Below are 24,102 nucleotides of genomic sequence, written 5' to 3' on the forward strand. Positions count from 1 at the left end.
CCAGTCAAGGCAAACCATAGGTTCCTGTGTGAGTTCCATGATACAGCTAGATTCTCTCAGGGTTATTATTATCATTATTATTATTATTATTATTATTATTATTATTATTATTATTAGGCTTGTGGCTAATATGTTATCTCAGAGTAGCACATGAAGAGACTGAAAGAAGGAAAATGTTGATTTTTCTGGAAACTGTTTCTTCTCAAAGATCTTCTCATTTGATTTCCAGAATCATTTATGAGACCCCTTTGCCTTCTCCAGTCATTTCTCCTTCTCTGGCCTTAGAAACTGGGAGCTGGGCAGTGGCGTAAAGCATATACCCTTTACCTTATGAGAGACCTTGCTGGGCAATACTTCAACAAGCAGAGAGGGAGACACCACTGTCCCTTGCACCGTGTGTTTGCCCATCATTTCTAACCTTCCTGCAGCCCCCAGGTACAGAGAGAGACTTTTATTCATTTTGCTTTATGGATTATAAAGTTTGACTTGATTCTGACTATGGGAGTACACGGAGAGGTTTTAGTTGTCTACTTTATCCACTTCTGTAGAGACAAATGGTAGCACACCCTGGTCTGCCTCCTCATTGTTCCTTTGCCTGAATCTGACTTTGAATACATTCGTAACAGAGAAGTCACCATTTCCAAACTGCCCATAAGGGATAGAGGCGTCACTTAGCGGCACAGCAAAGGGGAACAGCAGACCCACTACTTCTTGGGTAAATGCTTTGTAGTGTGTCCAAAGTGTTTTATAATATGTGGCAGTGGCTAGTCCTTAAAAAAGACCTATAGTTTTGGTTTGGGCTTTTTGAAACAGTTTCAAACTTTGTAGTTGAGGGTAACTTGACCTTCTGAGCCTTCTACCTCTACCTCTCAAATTCTGGGGTTTCAGGGATGCGATGCCAAGCCTGGTTTTGTACAATGTTGGGGCTTGAATGCAGAGCCCTGTGCTTGTTAGGCCAGTGCTCTAACGACGGAGCTACAACCCCAGGTAAAAACTCTATTTTAAAACGTACATTCCCTAAGCAAGGAGAGGTGTTTGTGTTCTGGAAAATACTCTGAGGTGAAGAGGAAAATAGCTGTTCGTTCATTTAATCATGCATATATTGACATGTAGATACCAAAATAAGTGCTCAATGTCACCCCCATTTTTAGTGAGAGTTGAGCCAGTCAAGAAGTTCTCTTGAATGTATGAAAAAAAGTATAGCTTCTATTCTCTTCCTTCTGCTCCTGTGATTTCACTGCTTTATCATAGAATAAGGAGAAATTAATCACGTGCCTCTCAGGAGCTGGTGGGAATTGCAAAGCTAGCAGGGAATCAGGGCTGAGGGCGCGGCAGGACCATGGAGAGCGCCAGGGCTGTGACCAGGGCGGGGCGTCGCTGAGTCCCCGGAACCCCCCAGGGGGCGCTCGAGAGGAGGCTTAAGAACTAGTATCTTGCTGGGCTGCTGGGCGCAAGGGTTTCGTCAGAAGGTGGAAATCTCAGCTAGAAGCTGCCATCTCCTGGCTCTCACCCCTCCCTCCCTCCCTTCCTCCTTTCCTTCCTCCCTCCTCGGCTCCCTCCCTCCTTCCCCAGTTCCTTCCTCTTTACTCAGCGAGTTCCCGAGCCCAGCAGCTCCTTTCACGCTGTTCACCCTCTCCCCCAGCCCCCACCCCCAAGAATGGAGTCGGGGTTTCCAGAGCGACCAAACTCTCCTCCCAGCATCTTTATCCTCCTCGGCTGTTGCTAAACTGTCCCCAGAGGACCAAAGAGAGGGGAGGAAAATCCGACCCTCCTAAGACCTCTTTACAACTACATCACCCAGGACCTCCACTCCAAAGGCGGATTTTGCATCCTGGGGGCGTGACAGACCTGTCCCGGGCCGAATTCTCTTTCTAGTCTCCGAGGCTGGCACACCCAGGTGAGTAGATGTCAACTCTGAGCCCTGTGTTCTTGCAAACTCGTCAAGGCTGCTGCGTAGCCAGTCCAACTTTTGAGAAGCTCTGGGTTTTCGCCCAGCCTGGCTTGTTTGTCATTGCCGTTGTTCTGTATAGTGGCAGGAGCATCAGTCCTTAAAGGCGGAAAAAAACTTTCAGCCAATATACCTGCTTTTTCACAGAACTCCACTTGCCCAGGTGGAGTGGCAGGGAGGCCCCAGGCGGGACCACAGAGCGAGCGGAGGGTGAGGTTAGGCTGTGGAAGTCCTGCGGGCTTGGGGGGGGGGTTATTATTGTTTTAGAAATGGGAAGGGGGATGGGACCAGAGTCGGGGCTGGAGTTGCTGCTTCGCATTCGACTGCAAGAAAGGTGTGTGGAGCATCAGTAGTGTTAGCCAATGGCTCGACCCTCCTGCTGTTTGAATTCAGCCTCTGTACACTCTTTACCAAGAGGTCCTAATAATATTTAACTGCTTCCATGACGCTCAGGCTTGCCCGTGGGCTTGCCGGTGGTTTTATTTGGCTCGGTCTCCAACATTTATTTTTTTCTTCTTGTTAAATGAAATAGCAAGGAGTCTAGAAGTCGGTTCTGACTAGAGAGATCAAAACTCGGTATCCTATACCACCAAGGGATGGCTAGAACTGAATCCAAGGGAGTCCTAAAGTGGTCCACACTGAGTTGAGCTGAGCAGCAATGGGTGGGAGTGGGCAGAATCCAAGGAATACTCTTAGGAACTCAAGCCAGTTTTCCTCTTAGAGTAAGTGGGCTTCACGCCTGCTGGCCTCATTCTGCATTCCAGATTTTATTGGGGGGGGGTGGGGCTTGCAGGATTTAGGGAAGGTTACCTTAGAGATTCAGTGAGGTGGAGGCAGGAAAGGAAAGCAAGGTAGAAGTAGATTGGGGATGGGGTGGAAGTAGGTATCTCCTTCCTTCATGCCGTGGACCCACCAGCTCCTAGAGTGTCCACGTCTCTGGAACTGAAAGACTTCCGCAGCTCACACTTTGTCTTTGAAACTCTGCAGACCAGACCAAGTGCTTCTTCCCACTGCTGCTTTGCAGGGATTTTCTGAGCTCGGCTCTGGTTTCTCTTGGCTCACTTGTTTTCTCTGTTTCCTGAACAGCATTTTGAGCTGTTACAGAGCACTTAAGTGTTCTTGACGGGTGAGCCATCTCTCCAGCTCCGACTTAAGTGTTCTTAAACTGAGACTATACTCTGTCTTTATTTAAACAAAAGCCTCAAACTACCCTAGCTCCAGCGTCCTCCCTACTTCTAACCCCTGCTTGTTCCTTCATAGTCTCTATTCTTAAAGGCATTTGTGGCTTTTGCTTTATAGCAATCCGGTGTAAGCCCCACCCCTTCAAACTTTCTTCAGGATGTTGGTCGGTGGTTTTGCTTTGTGGTTCACAGTAACAGGTTATACTTCTTAGCCGCAGTTGCTGAAAAGCCAGGGGCAAAGAGACCACTTTGTCTGATGTCTTTCAAGTGTAGGAAGACCACATTTTCTGACAGAAGATAGGACTCATGAGGGGCTTCTCTGTAATTAGATAAGTTCTGATGTTTCCATTTCCCTACCTGAACTGCCCCTGGGTCGATTAATTTGATTTGCCTGCCTGGTATGAAAGAGGGGCTGACAAAAGCCATCTAGCAGATCAGAGCTCTGAGCTGAGTTGGTCAAAGCTCGTTATACGTAAAAAACGTATAGGTAAAAACAGAGTGATAGGTAAAAACAGAGAGGAGGTTGGGAAATGCAGTTAGGACACCCGTGTGCATCAGGCCAAAATTTTCACATTTTCTTTTGATGGAAAGATTCTGACAGTTTCACGGGTTCGAATTCAAACCATGTCAGATGTAGGCGATTCCCCCTGAGCATTCTATAAAACAATCTGTTGGTCCATAGTGGGAGTGGTTGCTGAAGCCTGGGCAGTTGCCAAGGACCATATGCAAAAGGGGCTTGTGAGGAAACCAAGCCTTCACCCACTGGGTTCCATGTAAGAGCTCGCATTGCTCTTCTAATACTCTTACACACACAGACAGGTTTTTAGCTCCTGAGCTAGCAACTTTACTAGAACTTCTAATTCTTTACTCTAGAATAACTGGTTTGGGATTTGTGAATTGCTTCTTAATTGTAGAAAAAGAAAAGAAAAAGAAAAGGAAACAACTTCCTGTTTGTTTCCAGGTGGGGCTACGTGACATTTTACATTTTGTTTAAATGATCAGCCTTATCTTCAGGGGACCCTGTTTCTCTAGGTTCTGGATAAAATGTCTCTTACTGTGAAGGATTTTTTTTTTTACGTGCGAGCATGTAAAAGTAATATTGTAGTTAATGGAAACAAAGATAGAATACATTATATTCCAAAGATGGTGTGTGTGTTTGTGTGTGTGACAGAGAGAGAGAGAGAGAGAGAGAGAGAGAGAGAGAGAGAGAGAGATATTATTATGAATTATTATGAGTGAAAACCCTTTAGCTTACCTGACTGTAAGGAATAGTCATGGGAAGAAACTGGGTCAGTGTTGGAATCTTTTTTTCCCACATCTGTATTAGAATCCATCTTTTTTGATTCAGCTGAATGTATTTATCAGCTCTGTACCATGACTTGCCTTTCCTTCATGCCTGGAAGGTTAGGACCACCTTTACTCATACAGAAAGAGCCACACATTTTGGAATGGTTTGCATCCAGAATAGAGAGTGAGCAGTCATTCTGAGGATATCTACCTGGCTGATGGGCTGGGAGTTTTCTAGTGGGCAAAAATCGTGCAATTAAAAAAAATGTGATCAGATTTGTAGTTCATGGATCTTGAAGAGGAAAAGGGAAGTAAATTCATCCCCTTTGTTTGATCTTTCCATTTTTGTCTTGCTAATATTTTAAAAACAAAACAAACAAACCCCTTTGGATCCATGGCAGGAACCCAAGTCACATTTCCTTGGCAACGGTAGTGACACACTGGAGTTATGAAATAGCAAGACAGAAAATTCTAAATGCATTCAAAATAAAATGCCACACAGTTTAGGACCGTCCTCGGGTGCATTAAAATTGATCTCCCAGTATTCAGTAAGAGTTGCTTCTTTCCAGATCAAACACAGATGGTGAGAATTGGTCTTTAGTTTTTATTCTTTTTAGAATCCGAGAATCTTATCCTTTCGTTGCTGCTGTTGTTGTAGGAGTCATGTCATGAAAATAATCAGCTTGATATTATTTCAGGTCCATTCTCTGGTTTGGGTATGTCGAGGTTGGTTTTAAGTTCAAGACCAAACATGGTGGTGCTAACATGGTCTCTCAGCCTTTCCTATAGTAGCAATCTCATCTCTAAGGGGCCTCTGTTTGTTCTATGAATAAATATAATACATCATATAGCATACCTTATATATTGGTGAATTCCAATGACTCCTTTCTCTGTCTGCTAAGTTCTTTGAAAGCCTCCAAAAGACCACTAGCTGTTAGATCAGTACATATTGAGGGCATTAAGGTGGATCTTGAGAAGAAAGAGACAGTAGGTAATAGTGTGTCTTTTTTTCTAGTTCTGTGTTTTTACTGTGCCCAGGGGTGGCAGAGTTCACTTAAGAAGCTCTGTGGTAGATTCACTTCTAAACTGCAAAAGGACAACTTAGTACCATGGACCCGGGGCTCTCCAAACTGGACGAGTTTGAGGATAATCTACTGTTCCATTGGACAGATGTGGAAATGAAAAGTCAGGGAGTTAACTTGTTCAAGACCAGGAGACTCATTCGACAACCTCCTTGATGACGCCTCACAGTTCCCTGCAGGTCACTGCTGTGGTGGCGCCAATCCCTGGCGCCATGCATGCTGACCATCTCTGTGGACCAGGAGTTAGAGATGGTGGAGCGCCGGGGGTGGGGGTGGGGATGGGGGACTCCCACCTCCACCGTGCTGATAAGAGAATCAGGCTTGGGAGAATTTATTACATTTTCTCTTGGAGACACTGCAATATTTACCCAGCAGATGTGATTAAATTTGTACAAAGTCATTGTCTGCAGCCATCTCTGTTTGTGTGCATGCATTGTGAAGAGCTGCCTGTGCACAGACTTAGACTTCTATTTTAAATGTCGCCCAGAGTCAATGAAATAAACAGAGAGATCTTCTAAGTGTCCACAGTTCTAGGAACCCATGGGGGAATCCTAGCTCTGCTTTAAGTTAAAGGTCTATTTAAAATGAACAAGCTTTCTTAAATGTTGTTCTCACATATCTGCTTCAGAACACAATATATCTAGCTTCATTATTACTTTTTAAAAGAAAATTAAGGATTCCCCCACTCCCAGAAATACCAGGGGGAAATACAGCATTTCAATTGGACCCTAGACACCTTCTCTGGCTTAAAGTTTATGGATTAAAGACATTTCTTTCTCAAAGATCTAGTCTTTTTTGGGCCACTTTATTGATCCTTGAGCTAGGGGAGTGGCAGAAGTTGGTTAGCAGAGGCCCTGCTCCCTCAAGCCCCCAGGGCTGTCTAGTCCAAGCTGGGTTAGCATTAGAGTGGACGGTCGCTAGAGGGCGCTGGAGCACCGGCAGAGCCCACCTCTGGGGGACCAGGAGCCTTCAAGGTGCAGGGATGTTGGGTGATGAAGCTTCAGAACTGTGCCCAGGTGTGTGAGGAAATCATGGAATTTCCTCTCTCCTCTGTCCTTCCAGCCCAGATCGCGCTCTGTCTCATACACTCACTTGCTCAGTAATAGGGAGACACAGTCTCTGTTCCAAAATCAAAAGTTTGAAAGTCACTAGGCTGGAGAAACACTCAAAACCAAAGGGAAGCAAGAGGAGTGGACATAGGATCCAAGGAGAGAGGGAGAGGAAGAGGGAGAGGGAGGGAGGGAGAGAAGGAGAGGGAGGGAGAGAAGGAGAGGGACAGGGAGACAGGGAGACAGGGAAACAGGGGGAGCGGGAGAGTGGGGGAGCAGGGGAACAGGGGAGAGGGGAAAGAAGGGGAAAGGGGGAGAGGGGGAAGAAGGGGAAAGGGGGAGAGGGGGAGAGCGTCATTGTTTCTGTAAATAAGGAAGGGGTTCTTTACAAAACTCACTACTGTTTGGTGTTTTCATTTCCCTGTATGCCAAAGAACTAGGTCAATGGAGGGTAATTCAGAGAGAGAAAAGAGTGGTCAAGTCCTACCTAGCAGGAATTTTAATATATTTATTTAGTATGTACCTATTTATCATATCTATCTATCTATCTATCTATCTATCTATCTATCTATCTATCTATCTATCTATCTATCTATCTACTATATATCTATCCATTGTCTATAAATTATCTCTATCACCTATTTGTGTACTATCTACTTATCCTATCTATCGTCTATCCTATCTATCTATCTATCTATCTATCTATCTATCTATCTATCTATCTATCTATCTACTATATATCTATCCATTGTCTATATATTATCTCTATCACCTATTTGTGTACTATCTACTTATCCTATCTATCTATTGTCTATCATATCTATCTATCTATCTATCTATCTATCTATCTATCTATCTATCTACTATATATCTATCTATTGTCTATATATTATCTCTATCATCTATTTGTGTACTATCTACTTATTCTATCTATCTATTGTCTATCATATCTATCTATCTATCTATCTATCTATCTATCTATCTATCTATCTATCTATCTATCACCTATCTGTCTATCATCCATATATTGTCTATTGCCTTTTTTTTTGAGACAGTGTCTCACGGTGTAGCCCAGGTTTGTCTTCAAACTCTTCATCCTTCTACCTTAGCCTTCCAAGAGCTGGCGTTATAAGTGTGCTCCACCATGCTCAGCTACCCTTCTGTACCAAAATATGTGTGTGTGCACGCACACATGAATATTTAAAAGCGTTAATATTCATAAATCCAATCAAGTTGTACTGCTGCCTTGTATATACTACTCTCATCAATACCCTAATATAATAAACACTTAAGTAATTGACTTAATGCATTTATGTGGAAAACGATTTAGAAGGAAATTCAATAGAAATGTAGCAGCCACCCACCAGGCACTCTAATCACTGAATGGCATGTCTGAAACAATCAATCAAAGTATAATTTCTGTTTTAAAATATTTAAAGGCAGGGCTGGAGAAGAGATGGCTCAGTGGTTAAGAGTACAGGCTGATCTTCCAGAGGAACCGAGTTTGACTCCCAGCACCCACACAGCTGTTCACAAGAGTCTGTAACTCCAGTTTAAGGGGATCAGACTCCCCATTTTAGTACCTGCAGGTTCCAGGTATGCATGTGGTGCACAAACATACATGCAGGCATAACATCCATAAATGTAAAATAAATTAAAAATTTTCAGTATTGAAATATATATATACACACATATGTGTATATATATATGTTCAATGTAGATGTTATTAAAATAAGAACAGTAGATTCCAGAAACAATATCTGATCATTGTTATTAAAACGGCAAGTCAAGGTTTGACTCTGTTAGGCAGCACCCGGGGTGCAGACATCTTCCCTTTTGTGTTATTGACACAACAGGCAACTCAGAGGCAAAGGTTTAGATACAAAATGGAAAAATTCCACCGACCTGCATCTGACATCGCATCCCTGTACTACTGGGTACGAGCACCTCTGACCACGTGGGTTGGTACTGTCTGGGAAGAGTGCAGAACTCTGGAGAACATCCTTCTGTTTTCCTAGACGTGGAAGCAAAGGCTCAGGAGAAAACAAACAATCAAAACAAAACAAAAACAACAAACAAACAAGAAACCAGGGCCAGCCTTTTCTCCACGCCACCTGCTCAAGTCTATGATTTATATGATTATGAAAATTCTGTGATTTGTATCGATTATGAGAAATATCAGAGAAAAGGGATGATAAGAGAAGATCTGGAAACAGATTTGGGGACAGCTATTAATATAGACCATAGATCCTGGCCTGATTTAATTCTTTCTATTAATTTTTTTTGTAGGATCCTTAGAAAGCACTACCTCGCTACAAGTCCTTTTATTTCATTTTGATTTGAGACAGGGTCTCGATTAATTCCACAATCTGACCTTGAGCTAGTGATCCTCCTGCTTCAGCCACCTAAATAGCTGGGATTTCAGGCCTTTACAACCAGGCTGGGTGTGGCCTGGAGTGATTTAATTTTAAAGATATAAGAAACTACTTTTCATGGATGCACGAAATGTGAGATCTTGACAATCCCAGAAAATTAAGAATACCCTTTGTCTTAGTCACCATTCTATTCTATAAAGAGGTACCATGTCCATGGTAACTCTTAGAAAAAAACAGCATTTAATTGAGAGATTGCTTACAGTTTTAGAGGCTTAGTCCATTATCATCATGGGCCAGCACAGGGAGGCACACAGGGAGGCATGGTGTTGGAGAGATAGTTGAGAGCTATATTCTGATCTGAGAGAGAGAGAGAGAGAGAGAGAGAGAGAGAGAGAGAGAGAGAGAATATACCTGATATACCTGATACACTTCCTCCACCGAGGCCACACCTACTCCAATGAGGCCACACCTACTAAATTTTTCTTATCCTTTCAAAGCTCCCTGATGATAAACATCCAAATATATGAGCCTATGGAGTCCATTCCCATTCCCATTCAAGCCACCAAACATGTCTGTATTCTAAAGTAGCTTTAGCAAGGTACAACACACACGAACCACTTGGTACCCAGGTTACACTAGAGGGTGGGTTCTTCAACCCTGGTCCTGTGCACTGTGCTCCAGCTCATTCTTCTGCTTTCTTTAATACTACCTGAACGTGTGTAGGACCTTCTGTCTTGCACAGAGGTGGACTAAAAAATGTCAATCATCTAGCAGTTCCTTCAAAAACATGAAAGAGTAGTTTGTGTCTAGAGGACTCTAGGTCCTTCTCTCCTCTTTCCTCTTGTTTAGATGTGCCAGAAGTCACAGTATTGTGATCTGGATCGATGAGGATCAATAAGTAGTTGTGGGATTCTAGGATAAGAAAGGATCAGACCACAGCACTAACAGACTTAGTTTCAACCATTCTGTGGGTGTCTGGATTTGGCTGAATTGCATATCCCTTTCATGCTTTACTCATTCATTTGTAAAAACGCTGACAGACTGAAGCTAGTATAGAGGGGACGTGGGCCCGTGCTCCATGTACTAAGTGTTGGCTTTCTCTGACTACCACACTTTTGACTTCTGCTCTTCCTGGGTTAGTTTAAGGGGATATAGTACTTTTTGTGTATATGTTGTCCATGTATGGATGTGTGTCCATGTTTCTTTGTCTCTGTCTCTCTGTCTTTCACTGTCTTTGTTTCTCTGTCTGACTGTTTGTCTGACTGTCTGTCTGTCTCTGTGTGTATTTGGAGGACAGATGTGAATGCTAGTGTCTTTCTCAATCTCTCTTCACCGCAATTTTGCAGCAATTTCTCACCAAACCTGGACCTGACTTGTTCAGCTTGACTGGCTGTCCATTTATCCTCAGGGATCCTCTTGTGTCTGCTTTCCAGGACTGGGATTGTAGATGCTTGCCCCTGTGCCTGGGTGCTTGTTTATTTACTTATTTTAAACATAAGATTCAAAGGATCTAAACTCATATCTCATGCTTACGTGAGAGCCATTTTTATCAACCAAGGCATCTCCCTGGCCCCAGAATAGTAGTTTTGTTTTTAAAAATCGATTTTATTACCTGCTATTCACATTTACCTTATATAAAATATGAAATTATTCAAATAAACAAACATAAATACATATACAGTTAGTAAAAGTAATGCCATATGGACTAGTTGTAGTTATTCTTGTTTTACAAATGATTTTTTTTGCATGTCCAATGAAGCTAGGGAGGAAAAGAAACCAGACTGAGGGGCTGGGGAGATGGCTCAGTGTCTGAGATTGCTAAACTGCTGTTGTAGAAGACCTGGCTTGGTTCCCGGCATGCACATCAGGTGGTTCACAGCCTCCTGTTATTCCTGCTCAAGGAGCGCTCTGGGCTTTGCACAGATGCATGTATATGGTGCACTTAAGCTCATGCAGGGTGCACGTACACACACAGGCACACACAGAAATGAAAGAAAATTGAGATGCTCTCTCTCTCTCTCTCTCTCTCTCTCTCTCTCTCTCTCTCTCTCTCTCCTTTCTTTGATCTCTTCCTGTATTATTTCCTTCTTCCCATGGTTCTAGGGTTCTTCCTTTACCATTCCATGGTTCTAGGACTTCAAACCAAGACTATGTACCTTCTAGGCAAAGCACTCCACCACTGAGATTCACCTCAGTTTCCTTTTCCTTTTCTCTGACCTGTGGTATCGTTACTTTGTAATGTGGGCATGGATGGATGGATACACCCCCTCCCAGGGCTCACAACATGGATGCTGATATCTGCAGATGCTGACATCTTTGGATTCTCATCCCCTTTTGTGATGATGTGTTATTTACACATATTCCACACACATCCTTCTACATACTTGAATTATTTCTAGTTACTTACAATACCTAATGCAATCATTTCATAAACAGTCTATGCTGCCTATGGAAAGATGTGCTCCATTCTTTAAACAGTTTTGATTGGTCTATCATTAGCTTAGTTCACAGAGGTAGAGGGAAGGCCCCCTGTTCTCCATCTATCCCCTGTGTACACTCATTCCTTACTCAAGTCCACTGCATGCAGGCCATGTGTGCCATCACTCGAGATTCATTCTGCACCAGTGGGATTTGTTTAAAATCCCTACTCTCATAGGCGGACAGAGCGCCATAGCCAGATGGTGGTGGCACTTGGAAGGCAGAAGCAGGAAGATCTTTGAGGTCAAGGCCAGCCTGGTCTACAGAGAGAGTTCTGGGATGGCCAGAAAAACCCTGTCTCAAGAAAACAAACAACAAAACAAAAAAAGTAACCCAAACCCAAAGCCAAAAAATACCACCACCACCAAAAAACTCTCATGTCTTGGTTGTTTGTTCTAAATCACATGCTATGACAGATGTGTGAAGTGTATGTTACCCTCTCTATGTGTGCAAATACATTAGATACTGGATTGAAGGTCACTGGATTTTTTTTAAAAGGCTGATTTTGATCCTCATAAATGTCCCACTCTCTCTCTGCGCTGGCTAGCTGGTTAGTTTGCTTGTTTTTCTCAACTTGACCCATGACAGGGTCATGTGGGAAGAGAGAGCCTTAATTTGAGAAAATGCCTCCATCAGATCAGATTGTCAAGTCTGTGGACCCTGAAGAGGGAGGGTCCAGCCCACTGTGGGCAGTGTGCCAGGCCCGGGGAGGTGATTCTGGGTTGTGTAAGAAAGTAAACTGAGAAACTGAGTGTGTCATATGAGGGGACCAAGCCAGCAAGCAGAGCTCCTCTGTGGTTCTGCCCTGCTTTGGTTCCCCTCAACAATGGGCTACGGTTGAGATATGTAAGCCAGATAAACACTTCTGTCCCCTACACTGCTCTTGGTCATGGTCTTTATCTTAGCAATAGAAAGCACACTGGAAAAAACTCTGCAGGGCAATGCTCTGTGTAGTCAGACAGTCAGATAGGATTGCTTGATGGTCTTGGACATCCATTCTGAGTGAAATGTTCCCCGGTTTAAAATTCCGGCTCTGTTCGTCCCGTTGAAGGGCTGTAGATGCAAAGGGAAGACAACTGCAGTGCCGAGATAGCTGGGAAGCTTGTAATTATTCAGACTGTAACTATTCTTGGCTGTGGACATCTCTCAAAAAGGTACCCTGATGTGATTTCCTAATGGTAGTGGTTTGCTGAGTTGCCGGGGAGTTAGAAAAGTGGGGAGTGTGTTTATAAAGCTATTGTTGAAGTCAGCAGCAACCCGGACACTTTTCACAGCCTCTCGGCAGTCGATTGCCCTCTCCTTCTTCACCTCTTCTCCCTTTCCTGTGCTCCCAAAAGATGACTTGACACCCAAGCTGGGCCTTCTGCAAGTTCAAGCTTCCTATTTCTGTTGGTTGGAGTTTTATTTCAGATGCGAGGGCATTCTTAGCACTGGCCTTAGGAACACGGCCAGAGCGCAGAAGCAGCCCCTGCACTCTACAAGGCCAGCAAGAGAGAGTTCCTGCATTAGACTTTAAAAAGCCCTTAACTTGTATCCACAAGGCATCCAAGGTCACCAGCCATAGTTAACACAGTGGGCATTCTCCTGCCATCAGAGTCCAAAATGGGGCCCAGAGAGATGGCTCAGCAGTTAAGGGCATGCACTGTTCTTTCAAAGGGCCTAAATTTAGTTAGCACCCATATTGAACAGCTCGTAACTACCTGTAACTCCAGCTCCAGGGAAACACATACATGCACACATGTACACATACTCACTGCATGCCAACACACACACACACACACACACACACACCATTAAACATAAAAAATCTTTTAAGAAGAAAGTAGAAAATGTTAGTAGCATAAAATACAATTTTCAAGTGTGACTCTCACTTGAGCCTGATCAGGCCTCTTCTGGAGAGAAGCCTGAAACACAGCGATGGGCCCTCCACCTCGGCTTTCTGATTTAGCACACTCAGCGCAGGAGCTGAGTTTCCCAGGTGATGCGTGGCTTCTGGCTTAGAGACCATACTTTGAGAGCTGGTGCCTTAAATATTTACCTCATATAAACCAGTTATGTCTTTTCTCTCCTGTGCTTCCATTGAGAAAAACATGAGTGGTAAACACACACACATACACACACATACACACGCACAAAGAAAGAAAGAGAGAAAGAAAGAAAGAAAGAAAGAAAGAAAGAAAGAAAGGAAGGAAGAAAGAAAGAAAGAGGAAGCAAAGGACCTAGCATTCGCTGAGCACCGGCAGCATTTACAGTGTGCCAGGTACCTTCCAGGATACTGTGTGCATATTATCCTAGACGTTCTCAGAGCCATGCTGCCCAGTGGTCCAGGATTATTTATCGAGTATCATACAGTGTGCTGTGCAAGGCTGTAGGGGACATGGAATGGACGAGAGGGGCATAGTCCTTCCCTCACAGTTTCTCTACATCATCAGGGAAGCAATGCAGCGACAATAATCACGGGGCAGTTGGACTTCTCTGCACAAAAGGAAAGCACGGAGATAGAGAATAACTTGGCTGTAATTACACTGGACCCTGGATTCATGGGACAAAGACAAAGACCATTTTACCCAAAATGTACAGTCCTCCTCTTAAAACAAGGCTGCTCAAACATTTGAGTTTCAGGCCCCTTCCCTCTCCTGAAGTTAGCAAAGACCTCAGTGGAGTTTCGTTCATGTGTGTTGCTAGTGTTAATATTTGCTGTATTAGAATTAAAGACACTTGCCCTTTGAGGATTGCTGTATTCAATCTGCTTCAAATCCTATCACCTTTCCTAGACCCTGAGTCTTCATGTTTAGTGATCTTTGGAGCCATTAAAGATGAGAAATGTCTCATTTCCCCCCAGATGTTTTAAGCACAAGGCTCAGTCTTACATCTTTGCGTGCCTGCCTTCTCTAGTGATTACGATTTCCTAAGCAGAAGGCTGACCTGCTTTGGAACTGTGCTTTGCATTATTAAAGCATTTGTTTGTATAAAGGGAAGGCAAGAGTTAAAGTGTTGATCATAGGTCAAATCGAGACATGGCTTTGTTATCCATTGAAAGAACTCAGTCCTAGCTGAGGGTGCTTAGAAAAGTAACAACCCACACAAGTTTGCTGTGTGTGTTGCATCCATGTCCCCCAGGGTACGTGCCATTGCAAGGGAAGCCCAGGGTAGCTGTATGAGGGATCATTTCTGCTGCTTCAGTTCATCGAGAGAAATAGATGAACTGGAGGTTTTTCTGCATTGCTCCCAACTGGTTTGTGTTTAATCGTGAGTTAATGCCTGAAATGCTACATGCCCCCATCATTTTAATTCCTTATCTGATGGCAAAGAGGGATTCTAGTAGATATTTTCCTTTGACGCGTAATGGTCCGTGGCTGTTGAGTGGGGCTGCTGCTCTGGCTGATTCTGAATGCTTTATGGTGTCATTAAGAGCTACTGAGCAAAACCAACCCAATCAGAACTGATACGATTCAGTGTGGTTCTCGGTGGATGATCAACGGATTCAAATCTCCTTCTGCCTTTATAGAGACAAGTGAACATGGGATTCTTTAGCTGTAACAGCTCCTTGGATGAGAAGTTAGGGAGAAGGGGAGGTGGCTGTCATCCGACTGTGATCTTTTTGACACTGAACATCTGGATTGCTGGCTCCCGGGGCAGCTTTTAAAATGTTTATCCAGATGTTTTATATCACATGCACGATCCATCACACAAATAAACGGTCCCACAAAGGGTGATGCTATGTGGTTATTTGTCATTGTTAGTGGAAGCTAAAATCCACCAGCTGACCTCAGGCTGTTTGAATCCTTTGGCTTGGTTCCTGTGTGTATGGGGGGGGTACGCTTGCAGGAATAATCATTCTGGCAAACTACACCTCCCTGTCATGTCACATCAAGCAGGAGTCTGGGATTTGTCCCATGAGGGCCATCTCCTTAAAACTCTTTTAACTGAGTGCCTCAAGCTGTTTTAAGATGTGAGCAGCTTGCTTGGACATCTGAAGCTCCCTAATCAATAGGCTCGGGTGAGCAAAGTACACCCTCGCTCTACATGAAGAGCCCTCTTAGATTGGCAGCTAGGTTGCGTGAGAACCCCCTTTCTCCTGAAGGCACAAGCACAGGAGACAGCTGAGCCCTATTTCCCCTTTTCTATCCACTCCTGCCTGATGAGATGCCCGTGCTCACCCTACACATCCCCTCCGTTTGGGGAAGCCCAGGCATGAACTTAGAGCCTTCAGCAGAAATGAATGGGAGTCGTTTTCCATGGAGAAGAGACAGTGAGAGAGATGTGTGGTACTGAGTAATTGCATGAGAACATTGTCGTCCAGGATCAGAATGCCCAGGGAAGCTCAATGCTTAGTTACTTGGAAGGCAGTATCTCCCCTTCTAAGCCTGGGTGGCCCAGGGACAGTCCCTTCATGATTCTTACTCCTTCCCTATGTTTGAAACAAATCCCAATGGCTGGTTGTGACATAGACCCTTAATGTTCTATTCTGTGTTCAAGAGAAGTTTGAGGTGAAACAAGAAAAGCTTTAGGCAACTGAGATCTGCTCTTCCCAAAAGTTATTATCTAACACCAACTATTAAAGCAGGCCAGCAAACTATAGGCTGTGATCAAACTGGGTTTTTTTTTTGTAGAGGTTTCTTTCTTTTCTTCTTTTCTTCTTCTTCTTCTTCCTCTTCTTCTTCTTCTTCTTCTTCTTCTTCTTCTTCTTCTTCTTCTTCTTCTTCTTCTTCTTCTTCTTCTTCCTCTTCCTCTTCCTCTTCCTCTTCCTCTTCCTCCTCCTCTTCTTTTTTGCAAATCAAGTTTCATAAGAACATAGTTATACCCATTCCTATACATAGTTCCTTCACGTGACAATGACAGAGCTGAAAAGCTGTGATACACACTAACCCACTCCTGCACTCTAAATTCCTATAGAAAAAGTCTATGAAGCCCTGTGCTTGGGGTTTCTCCATCTGGCACAGGAATATACACATTGTGGAAATGTCCAGGGGAATAGTATCCTGGAATCCAGCCGATGGGCCAGATAGCTAAGTGCCTGACCTTGGTTGTTATTTATTGTGTGTTTCTTGCACACAGTAGGTACTTAGTTGACTCTCTGACTCGAGATTAATGACTTGCTATGCATGTTTTATCCTCCCATTTATAAAATCGAAACATCTTATTTACTCTCTAGTGGGATATTGTGTGTGTGTGTGTGTGTGTGTGTGTGTGTGTGTGTGTGTGTGTGTGTGCCTGACTACTCTGTGAGGGAGGAGAGGAATAAGCAGGAACACCCTGTGCATCCGGGACCCAATCTGCCCAAGCAACAGCCGCTGTCTCCTGAGTCACAATCTGTCAAATTGACTTAGCATCAGCTTGACTTATTGGACGGACACAAAAGCATGAGCGTCTGCCGTCACAGGGTCTCACCTGGAGAGAAACATGGAATTTGGGAATTGTCACAATCCTGCCTGATGCTTGTTCTGAGCATATCTAGAGAGATGGGGTAGGAGAACGTTTATTGCGTGTACTCAGTAGTTCTCTAGGTTAACGGTCCCCTGCCATCATGTACTTGGAGTGCCTAAGGTCCCTTGACTCATGTGTCAAAATCACAGGTGGAAATAAGATTCCTGTAGTTTTGAAAAATTACTGGGAGGATGACTGTTATAAATTCCTTACTTGTTAGGAGAGGAGAGGGGCAGATGTGGTGGTGAGGGTAGCCTGTGGTGGTGAGGGTAGCCTGTAGTGTGCTCTACACAGAAGAAAGTGAGGCTGGTCTTCCTGGGAGGCAGGCTGGCGTTCTACAGAGAACTCAGGGTAGCTGACTCCTAACTCAAAGAGTACGCTGTGCCCACTTCAGGAACTGGAGTTTTCACTGCCCTCTCTCCGGAGGAGACAGCCGGGGCTTCCATCTGCTCGGCTTCATAGATTTGACCATGGAGTTATCATTTATTAATTCAGACATTTAGGAGGCAGACACGTTGGCTCAGCTGAGGGGGGGAGCAGAGCCCTGGTCTTAGCCTCTGTATCAGACTATGAGGCTGCAGGGTTTTCCTAGCAGTCACGCCAACCTCCGGAGCACTGAGTGGAGAGAGCAACCCAGCTGGCCTCCTGTTCGTGGTAAGTGACTCACTCCCTGTGCAGGACAGATGGCTGAGAAGGCAGACTGTGAGGAGCCCTGGGCTGAGGCTGGGGAACCTTCTCCTGGGCTCTTGACTTAGTCGTGCAGGACCCTGGCTACTTTATCTCATTTGGAAAAAGAAACATAGAGAGGTGCATTTTGACTCTTGGACTCTTAAGTTCCAATTTGCAATTGGCTTACTTTGGAGAGCCATGGTGGTGTGGGAATGGGCTTAATGATCCCAGGTTTGAACGGCCTTGCCCACATATGTTAGGAACTGGCAGGTATGGACAGACATACAGGCAGACAGATAGTCAGGTGTAAGGTGTGTTGCTTGAATAGATTGTGTAGTCTTTCCAGTTGAAAGGTGGCTATAATTTGGGCTTTTTGTATCTGAGAATTTTTCACCTTTTTAGAATTTCCAGACACATAACACACAGGATTAGCGGCAGAGAGATAAGGTGTGCTTCTGTGATAGCCCAATATAGTGACCCCATGGTGTCAAAGAAGAGCGTGAGGACAAATTTTTCTGAACCCCAAGTTTCCCACTGTTGCTTGCATCATTCCGTTTTACAAGGCACAAAGAGGAACCCAAAGAATCTGAGTTTGAACCTCGTCTTTTCACATACAAGCCCTAACAATGGACACCTCACTTTATTTATTTTGGGGAGGATTCTATCTCAGGCAGATGTAATATTACTTTGAATCACAATCTGGGAAGCGTCTCCGAAGGATTTAAGACCTAAACGAGATCTTACTTTGAATCACATTTGTTTAACTTTCTGGCATCCCACAGATATATGAATATCTCTGTTACCGTGAAGGGCTGTAAAGCTGTTCTTATGATCAAGGTAGAGACTTAGTGGGGAAAGGTCGCTGTTACTTTTTAAGAGCCAGGATCATTCTTGTAGCTTGGAAAGGAAGACGCTCATCTTTGAGCTCACGCTGTTGACCTTGTTTGTCAATGTTGATCCTAGCATCATGAGCCCCCGAGTCCTCCCTTGCTGCTTGTTTCACTGTGTAGTGTACAAAAAGGGAGGTAATAGAGGAATATCTTTTAAAGATAAGACACGATTCATAAAGGCGACAGCCATGCCGTGTGTGAACAGTGATTAGCGGAGTCTACAAACTACTTTTTAAAAACAAAGTGATAAGGCAGATTTCCCATTATTTTGGGTGTCGGTGCTTGCTCAAGTGCGTCGTCGTCCTCCTGGTTTGTCTCAGCTTTATTTCATTCCATAACAACTGAATCAGTCTTCATGTGCCCAGTGGTGCTACTGGGGCTTAAATATTTCAGAGACTCCTGGTTATCCTTCAATTTTAGGAATCAGGACAATGAGGCGGTGAGGCGGTACACAAAAAAATCAGAATCTCCTCTACGCCTGTGGGGCGGGTTTGTAACTGGGATGCTTTGCCAGGCTGGTCCACCCGAGAACGGTTCACTTAATTCAGACGGGGGACCAGCCTAACGAAGACTCACAAGTTTGAACAGTTTTCCCTGGCAGACAGTGGCTGTGTCCGTAGGGCTGCTGAGGACAGGCAGACAGACAGGCAGTCAAACAGGCAGGCAGACTTATTTCTGAGATGAAGAGGGTAGGTTTCAAAATGGAGTTATTTTAGCAAAAATGGTGTAAGCCTAGAAAATGCTTTACAAACCATACCAGACAAAATCCAAACAACAACAACCAAAATAACAACAACAACGACTCTGTTTTGTTTGATAAAGTAACTATGTACTGTCTCTTTGCATGGTTGAGAAGACTCTGACTTTACCCATACAGAGCACAGAGTGGGGACTCTCAGACCTTGTTTGGGTCAGAAGCTCCTCGTTAAAGATGCTCAAAATCAGACACACATAGTCCCAAGTCTACAGCCAGTGTTTCAGGGGTTCACACACCTGCCTAAGGTAGACACTATCTCCTTTTCCCTTTAAAAGCCCCTTTCTTATCAGTAAGTGTGTTCCTCATGAAACATGTCTTTAAAAAAAAAAAGCATGCCAGCATTTCTTATGTTGTGGCACTCGTTAGAGAGAAAGGGGCACAGTGAGCTGAGGACCTCGTGGGGACCTGAGCTGCTCTGTTTTAGATCAATGAGCCATACCTTTGTAGGTTTTGGGCACCCGTCTGTCCTTATTGTTGTGGGCCTTCTTGTCCCTAGTCTCTGGGTCCTCATGGTTAGGTAAAGAAGGAATGTCACAGTCTAGGGAACTTGGCAGGGAGGGAGTCATGGACTCATGCCAATGAGTATCTGAGAATCCTCAAAGGCCCTTGCCCTGCCCGCCCCATGGAGCCTCTGAGCCTGGATTCCCTGACGGGCTGCTCAGGAAGCCAGTGGACTGAGGGTGTCATGTGATTCCTTGGGACTAATAAGGGGAGAGGACCTCCCACCACAGCTCCTGGTAGAGAGCCAGGGATGCCCTGGCTTTTGCCCACATATTCTTCAGTGCTCTGTACCTTGGGTCATGAAGCAGGGCTTCCCAGGGCTGACTCCTGAAGATCTATGACTCCCTACTCATAGGAGAAGGTGTTAGCCAGCAAGGCACCAATCTAGTAGTGGGAGTCATCCACACACAGCCTTCTGTAGGTGTGCCAACAAGCTTGAAACTAGGTGCAGTGTGCCCTGCAAGGCACCAAGAGCCGTTTGGGAAGTCGAGAAAGAACGAGAGTAAAAATGGAAGACCCAGAGGCACAAGGGTAAGACCTTTCTTCACGCCTTTCACGTTTCCCCACGCCCTCTCCTCTCCGGCTTCCTTCCACTTCTCTATCTTTACCTCCATTTTCTTTCCTTCCTTCTGTCCTTCCCTTTCTTGCCCCCTTGCTATTCATCGTCTATTTTACTCTTCTCTCTTTCCTTCCTTCCGTCCTGTCTTGCCTCCTTCCTTCACTTCATACCATAACAGCTCTACCTTTTCTGTTGCCGAGGGAACGTTTATTTTTTTGCCCCGAGTTAACCTCCATCTCTTCTTTTCCCGGCTTGTGTTCCTTGACCACTCAGCCAGCTAGTAGATATTGAATGTCTACTATGAGCTGGTACCTTAGAAAAAAGGTTGAAATGGCGTGGGGCTCTCCAGAGTGTTAAGATTCGATTCTGGAGTGTTGGTGCAGATACGGGCAAGACAAAATAATCACTGTGGTTATGTAATCGTGCAAAGCTATAACTAGAGACGATGCAGATGATTCTGGAAGCCTTGCTAGATGAGCTGCAAGAAGGGAACACTCTTTCATGGGGTACGTGAATTTAAGAAAGCCTGTTAGACAATGAATGTGAATTTAATTTCCACGTATTATTAATAATTAGCGGAGAGATAAAACCCCAGGCCTGGGAGGGAATGACTGTGAATAAAATCTCCATGTTGGTGACCTGTACCCTTGTCACCTCCACTTTCCATAATAAACTATAATCCTCCCTCAGGCTCCGTTGGCTGCCTAGCTTCCCTTCAGTCCTGGGCATGGCTGTAGTTCTCCCCAGATGTGATTTCACTTCAGCTGGTGACAGGTTCAGGGGATTAACCAGTCCATACTGAACTCTAGTTGGTCAGTGGATTGGTCCATTTGCATAGTGATTGGGAAAATCATGTGTATAGAAAGAGAAGCTGAAGGGAAACATGGTAATAGAGCCCTAGCCTGTAGAAATCCCAATCCATGATTTCTGTCAGATCTTCCTGTAACCAAAGCCCTCAAAGCTGTAATTTGACCAGCTAGAGACCCCAGGGAGGCTGGATGCCAAGACTTGGGTCAGAAATATTAATTTGGCTAGCTTGTGTCTGGCATATCATTGGACTCTTTATCCAGTGGGAGAACTTGAACCCAAGACTTTTCACGTGCTAAGTGAGTGTAGTATCACTGAGCTATGACCTTCCCCTCTTGTCTCTTTTTGGTTCCAGTACTTAGGAATTGAAAAGCTTAGACTGTCTTGTCTTCTGCATTGCCCAGTTCTGTAGGTCAGAAAAAGTCTCTGGTTTTACATGTTTGCTCACATGTACATTTAATCTGCATTTGTGGTTTTCATAGTGGACACATAACTGAGACTGATTCGAATTATATGGCTTTTCAGCATCTCTAACCCCACAGAAAGCGATCTCACTACTACTGTCACAGCTGTGAGTGAGATTAGCAAGTCTGAAGATGGGACAGTATGCTGTACAAATAAATATGCATCTGGGTCATCAGAGCGTTGTCGCATCCTCGAGGACTCGAGAAAAGGCTGTGGGAAAGGCTGATTGATACCTACAGCTATGGCAGTCACATACATTTTTGCTTGGGATAAGGTGACTATACAATATGAAGAGGGTACCAAGGTGCCAATTTCCTGTTACAGAGAAAACAGAACATTAAATAAATATACAACAGGAGTGCGCACTGTGGGTAACACTGTGCTTATGAGCCCTGGTCCGAGTCCTCTGTCTGTGCCTCTTTGTGGAAGTGCTTATGTGAAATCTAGCTGAGATATTGCATATCAGCCGAGCTAGGGATGGTGACGATTCTAAGTTTATTCCCTCTGAGGCTGGCATTTCTCTGTGATTGTTCTATGTGATGCTGGAGAGCTTAGCTTTACTCTTAGCATTGCTTGGGAGACAGAGGTACTTGAGGACTCCTCCGTTCATGACCTTTGGATTTTGGCCCTGAAGCAAAGGAAATAATCCCTTTATCAAATATTTGCTGGCTGCTTGGAATATAAATGTTCTCACTGCTGCATTTTCATTGATTATTGAAATGTTCACATCTCACACCGCCGATGATATATGTGCTGGCCGTGGGTTTGTGTGTCTGTGGAGTTCCTAGAGTTTGTCCACGTTTTGCCTCCTTTGATTTCTTAGGTGAGACCTGGCTGAAAGGATGGGCTTGTAGAGGAAGGAAGGGGGCTGAGGTCCTTGGTAATGCGTGCAACCCATCATGTGTTAGGATGGGGTCATTAAAAGGCGATGGAAGACCGCGTTCCTCCCCGTGTTATAAAGCAAGGAAACGGAAGCTCAGTGAAGGGAGATTACTTGGGTTAACTTGATGTGGCAGACTAAAGCTAAGTTAAGTTGATGAGTTCAAGGCTAGCCTGGGCTACAGATGGAGACCTATCCTAATGGAACAAACACAACAATAAGAAGAGTTAAGCCAGGATCGAAGCATGGACTCTTTGGTATCCTCAACTAAATAAATTAAACCCTTGTTTTCAGTTGTGAAGCTGCATCAGACAAAGGGTGAAATGGTAAAGAAAACGAATATTTGGTTAGTAGAGTGAATTGACTTTTGTTCCCAATTTGACTAGAAGTAAATTAATAGAAATTTCAAGAAAATCTTTAAACTATAGAATATTCTTTAAAGAATACAGAGATTTTAAATATATATATATATATATATATATATATATATATCACTTTAAAATATTCCTGGTTAAGTAATGGCAGGTTTACTGCACATTATATTATCATAACCTCATATAACAGCTTCAGAGGTGTGTAATAGTAAGAAACGCAAGCTTAGCCAGCTGATCAAAAACTGCCCAATGACTATTTCTATCTTCTAATTCCAAGACCAGTGTTTTTAAAAAAAACCAACAAATTAAATGGTTTAGGAAATAGAAAAGAAAAATATGAAAGAAGTACTAGTTCAGGGCACATGGTCATAACTCCAGCTCCAGTTTATTTGATTTGGTACCAGGTACCAAACTGGGGGCCTAGAGGGTTGGCTCTGGGAAAGTTCTCCCTTCTTGAACCCCTTCACGTGGTTTGATATTGCCTTCTCCTGCTCCTTACCCCACAGCGTGATCCCTGAACTTCTCAGATACAGGGTCATAGGACAAGGGGTAAGAATGGAGGGGGATAGGGCAGGCCTGGGGTTCATATTCCCATTGGTAAGGCTCAGACATTTCTGTCTGTAGGCATATTCCCCACGACTTCAACATGAGGTAGCTGTAGAAAGGCTTTCTCCATCCTCTTTCCTCCTACTTTCTTTTTCTCCCCTCCCCTCCAGATGATCAGGGCTGAAAATATTGTTTTGGAAAGACACTAGACATCTGGGAGTGACTTGTTTTCTGTGAGAGGCTAATGCCACATGTACTATGAGTTTATCAGCGTGACACAAGCTATGTCATTTTGAGCAAACCCCTTTCTATAGACAGTGCGAGGTAGCTCTCTGCTGACTCTCTGTGGGGAGTTCTCTTGCTCAGACTTGCCTGTATCCAGCTGCACTCATGGGTCCTATATTGTCTGTGGCTGCCTTTCAGACGGAGGCCATATTGCTCTCAAAGTCCCAGAAAATGTTATCTAGCCATTTATAGAAAAATTGTCTTGATATTTAACATCAGAAAGTTGATTGTAGAAAGAAGAGGAGGGAGTCTTGTCAGGATAATTTGGGGGCCACGGTCAACGGGTTTCCACAGATAGAGAATCTAAGGGACGTGATCAGATTAGTAAAGGAATAGTAAGTGTCCTGTAGGAAACAGGACAGCAAGGCACTAACAACAAGACTTTTGTCAAAGGCTCCTGCCACCTGAGCTTCGGGATGGAAAAGCTGCTCTAATTCCATTGAGTTCGTCCCTAATAATATGCCAAATTTTTTTCAGCACAAAAGTCACATAAAATAAAATACTTCAGCAACAGGGAGCTGAATAGATTTCTTTCAAATGAA

At 44.1% G+C, this 24,102-nt stretch overlaps 1 protein-coding gene across 2 annotated transcripts in view; it reads left to right on the forward strand.

The window, feature by feature from the left end:
• Positions 1-24,102, forward strand: part of Cpne4 (copine 4) — a 454,614-nt gene that overhangs the window by 1,593 nt on the left and 428,919 nt on the right. Inside the window, 1 exon segment of one of the 2 annotated variants that reach the window (NM_001436538.1) lies at positions 1,462-1,897. The exons of the other annotated variant lie outside the window; for it this stretch is intronic. The gene's annotated coding sequence lies outside the window, so the exon portion shown is untranslated. 2 annotated transcript variants of the gene reach the window in all.

Source organism: Rattus norvegicus, chromosome 8 (genome assembly GCF_021556685.1).
Source record: "Rattus norvegicus strain SHRSP/BbbUtx chromosome 8, alternate assembly SHRSP_T2T, whole genome shotgun sequence".
NCBI classification, from domain to species: Eukaryota; Metazoa; Chordata; class Mammalia; order Rodentia; family Muridae; genus Rattus; species Rattus norvegicus.